General features: G+C 38.8%; 1 pseudogene; it reads left to right on the plus strand.

The window, feature by feature from the left end:
- Positions 1-843: 843 nt before the first annotated feature.
- LOC137724805 (protein NRT1/ PTR FAMILY 4.2-like) lies at positions 844-4,017 on the plus strand (annotated as a pseudogene).
- The last annotated feature ends 3,970 nt before the right edge of the window (positions 4,018-7,987 follow it).

The raw sequence follows: 7,987 nt of genomic DNA on the forward strand, positions 1-7,987 counted from the left end.
TCCGGGTGATACTTCAATGCCAATTTTCTGTATGCTTGTTTGATTTGTTCTTTGGTTGCACGAGCACTGAGACCTAGTACCTTGTAGCTAGGGTTCATCATATCTCATCGATAGTCTAATACCAAATCGAAATCTTTTGGTTTCAGATTTGTTTTAAAAAAATCCAGCTCCCTTGTTTCTGATCATCATGATCTGCGTTTTATATGCACATTTGCCTTCACCACTTTAATTTTGTTAATTAGTATTTACACAGATATTTGGTACTTAGGAAGGAAGCATAATACTTTCCAATTATTTGTAATAGATTTGGTTTTAACTCAAAATATATTCTTTGATTCTTTGAACAATAAATTATTTATGTTTATTACCTCCAAGAATCATCATCATTTATTTGATTATGATCCGAGTTTTACTTGCACCAAAGGCAGTTCCACTGCCTTGATGAGCAAGTCCCGACTATATTATTTTGAGATTTTGAATCTCTCTATTTAGGATTTGTACATGTACCGTATTTTATTGTATTTCGATCATTCAAATAATCTAATAACTTATAAAGTGATACATAGATTAATAGAGAATTTACGAAGTTTTGTTCTATTTTTAAATTCTAATTATTTTTCTAACTGCACTAAGTTTTTTCTCTCCCAAAGTTTCACTGATCCTCTCTCTTGAATCCTAACATTGTAGACCATCAAAACCATGCTTGCTGCTATTTACAACAGATCCATTAAAACTTACTACGAGAATAAAAGAGATTCGACATCCTAGCAAATATCTCACAAAGCTTACAAACCTCAAAAAAGAAAAAAAAAAAAAATGGTTTGATTGGTTTGAGGTTCTACTATGATTGTACTGCATGTTAAACAATCCCACGAAAGTTTTGGGAAAAGTATAAAAAGCCGAGGTAGCACGAGCCGAATATTCAAACCAAAAAAAGATTGTAGATAATCCAAAAAGAGAGAGAGAGAGAGAGAGAGAGAGAGAGAGAGAGAGAGAGATCGTTTTTTGGGTTTTTGCTTGATATGATTCATCGGATCAGTTTATGTGATTTTTGACAGTCATAATTATTTTCCTTCATTGAGAGAGAGAGAGAGAGAGAGATCGTTTTTTGGGTTTTTGCTTGATATGATTCATCGGATCAGTTTATGTGATTTTTGGCAGTCATAATTATTTTCATTCATTGGCAAAGGTTACTGTTTTAATTGTCTACAAAAGACTAACGGTATAACAAGGTTAAAGTCTGTTTAGAAAATTAGAAAACAAAATAAACTAATTAAATTTAATGCTAGATGATGTGTCATATTTTAACTCGGTAGATTGTTAGAATGATTGAGATAGAACGGAATGCGGATAAATGCACAAGAACTAAATGTAGAGACTTAAGATCTGTTATTTTTGTACATCTACTTGGTTTGGTTATGTTAGGGTTATCAGTATTTTCATCGGTGGGTTGGCTTTTTTTGAGCCCTTCTGTTGTTATATTGTTTTCTTGGTTAGGCCTCAACGATCGTAGGACTTTAAAATAATTTGTAAGGAAAATACCTCGGCTCATTCATTTCAAACCCAGACATTTTCACAATTTTGATAATCACAGTTTGATATGTATACAACAGATTTTTTTTTTTTTTTTTTTTTTTTTTTTGTATATTTGATTATTTTTTTTTGCATAAGCATAAATAAGTGATTTTCACAAAGAAAGTGATGATCAGTTTGTTGACTGGAGAGGAAAGGAGGCAAATCCCAAAAAATATTTAGGAATTAGAGCTGCTGCTCTTACATGTGGTAACTTCTAAATTTACCAAGTTGCGGAGACCTTAATTTATCGGAATAGTAAAGATTAGATTTACTTTATCTCAGTCCTATCCAACCTTCTACTTAAGTTTAAATTTTTATGAACTACATTAGTAATCTGTTAGAATGTTAGAATATGAACATCCAACTCAAAATTAATAGACAATGAGTACTTTAACTAAAAAATAATGGTAAAGTTGGTCAATGACTCATTAATCATTACTAACCAAACTATTATCGTCTCTTAACTTGCATATTACCACCTGCATAGCAGACATGTCTGAGAGTTTGTTACAAAAAGTCTCAGTGTAATAAAAGGTGGAACATACTCAATATGTCATATTTAATCCTGTCAATTTTCCGATGTGGGATTCTCATGTTCTTCAACAAATGCAATCCAAGATCTTTTAAGAACTTAATGCATGACTTTTATTTTCAACGATTAAAGATTGTTAGGGTGAAACCTCAACTTTCCTTACAATGTGGGGTATTTGTAAATCCCACAAAACTTTGATTTGTAAGGGTCTAAGAAGTAGTTCTATGATGAGGAAATTTGTTCTTAGTTTTTTGTTTGCAGTTGTTGGGGTGCTGACCAACATGGTTTTCTTATCCAATGCCATTAACTTCGTCTCATACTTCCGGTTGTCAATGCATTACTCACCTGCTACATCAGCAAATATGGTGACCAATTTCATGGGAACCACTTTTCTGCTCTCCTTCGTGTGAGGCTTTATTTGTGACTCACTCCTCACAAGCTTCACAACCTTCATCATCTTCTGTGCAATAAACTTAGCGGTATGCTTTTCTTTCAACTATGTATATGTTTCATGGCATGTTTTCATCTAAGCATGTAATACGAAATTGAATGAGCTTTTCGGTACCAAGTATAGGGAGTAATCTTGCTGGCAATCCAAGCTCAATTCCCACATTTACGACCAGCTGTGAAAGCGAAGCCTTCTCTGTCTCAAACAACCGTTCTATACGTTGGCCTCTATGTATTTGCTGCTGGTATAGCTGGACTCAATGTCGCCTTACGTGTACATGGTGCTAATCAGCTTGATCACAATGATGTGAGGCTCATCTCTGCCTTCTTCAATTGGTTTAACTTAGACATATGCCTTGGGGGACTCATAAGCTCAACTGTTATGGTTTGGATGGAAGATCACATAGGCTGGAATTGGAGCTTTTTGATAAGAGTTATAGCCTTGAGTTTGTCACTGGTCATTTTCATCATTGGGACTCCGTTTTATAGGCACAAAGTCCCACTGCAGGGAACTCGTTAACACGAATCATCAAGGTAAAACTGAAATTAGACAAAGTACTTTTGAAGACATGGTAGTATCAATTATCAAACAGACTGATGCCACTGGATTTTGATATTATTATTTTTGGATGTGTGAATTGTGAAAGGTACTTGCTTATGCAGTTCGAAACTGGAAACCTTCATCGAACGAAAGAGTGGGGAACCAGCGTGCAGTATCTTCAATCAATCCGAACAGAGCGGACGGACAGTCCTATGACAAGCTTAAGTAACTTCTTCTTTGTGCCTAATTAAATTAAGTATTATTAGTACATAATAATTTCTCAGGTTCCCATCTTTGCAAGCACAATCATGATGAATTGCTGCCTAGCCCAAGTTGAATCATTCTCAGTGGTACAAGGGAGCAAAATGAACAGAAATTCACACAACTTTGAAATCACCACTCAGTACTTAAACGTACCCCTTCTCTCCATCGTGCTTGCTTCAATTCCCTATGCGAACGGTTCCAACACAAAAGTCAACATGCTTCAACCCCTTTGGAGGATCGGACTGGATCTAGCACTGGCGTCTGGGTCAATGGCTGTAGCTGCCCTAGTTGAAGCTAAGAGGTGTGAAGCGGCTCACGATGATGTCAATTGCCTGTCTTTTGGCTAGGATGGCAATTCCTCTTGTTAGGAGTTTGCGACATGCTTACTTTTGGAGGAATGCTCGAGTTCTTTTACTCGGAGGCGCCAAGTAGCATGAGGAGTACGTGAACGGCATTGTCATGGTGTTCAATATCTTTGGGGTACTTTTTAAGCTCAGTTCTGGTGTCCATAGCAAATTCAGTGAGTGGAAAATTTGGTAGAGAATGTCTTGGAGGAGATGATTTGAATCATATGCGTTCAGATTTGTTTTGCACACTTCTTGCCATTCTTAATACGGTCAATTTTTTTAATTACATGTATTGGGCTAAAGGGTATTGAGGGATTAGGGAGACTCTAAAAATAAGAATTCCTAGAGTTTGTGTGAAGAGTTTCTAGACATTGCGAAACTTTTATGTATCTTGTATGTAAGACAATAAGACTTTTTTAGAATCCAAATGTTTTGCATAATTCACTCCTTATTTGAGCTCATTTCACACTAGTGGAGTTTTAGAATATATCGATTTGCCATATCAACCCTTAAAAATGGATTTGCATCATAGTTTTGACATTTCTTCATGTATATCTTTTCTTGGTAGGATCAAGGATCATTCGGACTCACATCGTTTGAAAGACAACGTACAAATAGACTACGAATATTCGGTTGTCTTGTGCACGACCGAACCAAAGAAAATATTCGGTAGACAGCGACCGAGTTGACAAGGTCATATCTGGTCAACGAGGACTGAACATTACACGACATCTTATTGGAGATGGTTGTTAAATTATAAGCCCAATGCATACCTTAATTTATTATTCTCACACCCTTAGTGTAAATATATCATGTTTGTGGATGCAAATTTCCGTCTTCTTCTTCTTAGACGAAAATGCACATGCAAAACAATTAACTCTTTACGTCAAATCCAAGAGCCTCACGCGCCCGCGATGAATGGGGGAGGGGGGACTTTGGCCGAAGAACCTCTGATACCAAGAGCCTTACGCGTCCGCAATGAATGGGGGGTGAGGGGGCCTTTGGCCGAAGAACCTCCGATGCCAAAGTTAGAATTTGAGGGAAAAGTGTTTAGAGAATTTTGGAGAATTTTGCAAGAGAATTGGACTTAGGTTTTTGGGAGAAATGAAGGTTATTTATGGGGGTGTGGCCGGTCCCTATTTGGAGAAAAGAGGTCCGGCCACTTATGCTGGTTTTTGGCTCTAATTGCAAGATATTATGTCAAAATAATATCACAGGAAATGGCAGCAAGTGTAGAGATCTTCTTGCTTTAGGAAACATAGGATTGTTTCCTGTTTTGATGTAGATTCCCTTTTTAATTGGAAATTAGATCCTTCTAGGAAAGGGAAATAAATTACTTCTAAAGCCTATTTAAGTCTATAGTAAGTAGATTATTAAATCAACTTCAGAGAGCAATTTATTCTACCCTACAAGAGAGAGAAAGTTAGAGGATATTTGTTCCCCATCCCCTAGCAATCTTCTACACTTGCCCATGCAAATGATCGTCTTTCATTGCTTTCTTCGTCTTCTCCGTGCCGCACCAAGGTAAGAAAAAAAATTAATTTTCCTTGTCTTCTTCTTGGATAGTGCTGCCGCGGGGCAACCATCAGGGTGGTGCTGCACGTCGACTAGCAAGGGCTAGGAATCGACTCAGCATGGGCCGAGGACGTGTTGTGGCAGGGACCACTGCTTGGGCTACTCGGTTTGGCTAAAGTCAAGGGCAGCTGTGTAGCTGAGGCCACGAATTGAGGCGCTGGGGTGCAGTGCTAGGCGAGCTGCATAGCTTATGTCATTTGGGCCAAACGCGAGCCAGGTCGGCGATTGAGAGAAATGAGGAGGTCACATGCCTCATAAGCTGTTAGAATGCAGGGCATGTATGCCTCTCTTGCTTACTGGTTCGAGAGAAAAAATGAGGAAAAAGTCAATATAGGTTGAGCTCCTCTCCTGAGTACTGTGAATGGCGTTGGCTGCTTAGTCATCTTCGCTGGGAGAAAGATGGGCTGCTCCTGGAGAGAAGATAAAGAGGATCAAGATAGATGCATTGGCTCGTCTGATCGTTGTCATGGAGCCTACTTTGAATGAAGGTGGAAAGAAGAGATATTCCTCACCTACTCAAGAGAAGCCAGTTGATAAAAAACTGAAGACTTCATTCGTTACTCGTGAGGGTCTGCCTGCTGCCGAGAGGCATATGATTTACTTGACTTCTTCCAATGGGAAGAAAAATAAGGCTGCTAGATTTGAGCCTATGACGCCTGCCATGCCGTAAATGGCTAGTATGATTGCTGATAGGATTGCTCAGCGTGGAGGTTTTGCCATGACCCAAGTGCCAAAGTCTGTATCGAGACGTCCGTTGGGAGCTAAGGCTAGTTCACATTTGGAGAGACTTGCTACTATAAAGAGTGATATGGTGGACTTTGCTGCTAAAGTGGCACCAAGACCCACTCATTTTACTGTTGGGACTGATTCCTAGCTGAGAAAGAGGAGACTGCTTGTATGGGCAGTTGTGAGAAAGCCTTTTTCTGGAGAGTCTGCTGAGATCTATGCGTTTTTTAAGCTAGATTTGCTTGAAGATATGGACGCATGTGCCCAATTTGTTGATGGCGTCAGAGAGGTTGTTTGCCCAAGTTCCTTTGCAAAGCATACGACCGAATATAGGAAGACTGCTCTACCTACTATAATGTAGAAAACAGTGATTCTAGACCAAAGGGACACCAAGGCTGCCAAGGGGGTGGCAACGACTATAACAGCTGAGGCTTATTCTTCCACCAAAAGGATAAAAAATTGGAGTCTAAGCTCATCGTTTTGAAGGGGCCTAATATCTCTACCCCCACTTCTCTGCAGCTTGAGACTGCTCGCCAAGAGATCGTTGACTTGAAGACTAGGCTTGACACGATCCAAGTTAAGTATGAAAGTGCAGAGAAGGAGATTGGATGTTACATACCTCAGATTCAAGATCTTGAGTTTGCTGTTTCTAAGTTTCGTTCAGCTGCTTATGCAAAGGATGAATAGTTAATTGTTGCTTATAATCAAGTGATCCACTTCAAGGGGATCATCGATGGGCTTGAACCCCAAATGTTGGAATTGCAAGGTGCACTGAAGATCAACGAAAGTCTAAAGAAGGAAATGGATGAGCTACAACGCGTCCGTGTTGGTCTACTCAAGGAGAACGAGCAGCTGAAGGGTAAGAAGACTGGGCTCAAGGCTTTGAGACATTCTCTATTTTTTTCGGAAGACTTGTTTGCCTTTACTTTTGAGGCTTCCATTGGTGAAGTAGTCGGAGAAGTTAGTGCCCAGGCTGGGGCAGCCGGGGATGAAGCGCTAGATAATGCAGTTGCTAAAAGCGTCACGGTTGCTGAAGGTGTGGCGACCGAGTAGTCGTTGGATGTCCAAGTTGTTGAAGTGTAGTCTTCTAGGTAGCCTTTAGGATTTTCTTTGTTTTCCTTGTTGCTTTTTGCTTTGCTTGAACACCTTCGACCTTTGCTAGTTGTTTATCAATTTTGCTAGAAAATTTAATAAATTTACTTCCTTCGTTTTCTTCATCTTCGCTTCTTTTGTTTACGTCCAACCTTTGACCTTTAGACTAGCGGCAAGTGTGCTACTTTTCTATAAGCAGACATGCCCACGTAGCCTATGCAGGCGTATGTGTTGGTGTAGAACTTTTGCAAAGTTGTTAGCCATAGGGTCGGCAGCTGGACACCTTATTTACAGAAGCAGACGAGTCCGAGTGACCACTTAGCTATTAACCTTGGCTTTCTTCAATCCTTTGAGCTGTGTGGTCTGCATCACAACATACTAAAGATTTTTGGGTCATGAAATTCGCAACATCTTTTGCTACCAATCCATGTCATCGCCACATAGGATTTGGCACTTCGGTTGGAGAATTTAGTGTGGTCTTTTTTTACTATTATAGTTGATGTGTACATTTTGGCACCTCCTTTGGAGTTGCTCTTAGCCTCACCCCCACACATGCAAATTAATTTAAATTTTCACCAAACCTCTCTAAACTACCCTATTAGTTTTTCTTCTCATTTATCTGTCCCCAAATTTTCGTTGTTTTGGTAATTTTTCCTAACATCGGTAAGTTCATGAATTCACAAAATTTCCTGTGCAGATCATGTTGACCTTACACAACCCAAATTATATACTATAATCAACTCTTCTCTTCTGCAGAAAAAAACCTTGTTTTTTCCCATTATTTTTTATTAAATATTTTCTGGCTTCTTGATTTTCTTCATCAACAGCAAAAATTTACACTTAAATTGTGATATTTATTAAAAAAAAAAAAAAAAAAAGGCCACAAAG

This window comes from Pyrus communis, chromosome 2, assembly GCF_963583255.1.
Source record: "Pyrus communis chromosome 2, drPyrComm1.1, whole genome shotgun sequence".
NCBI lineage: Eukaryota > Viridiplantae > Streptophyta > Magnoliopsida > Rosales > Rosaceae > Pyrus > Pyrus communis.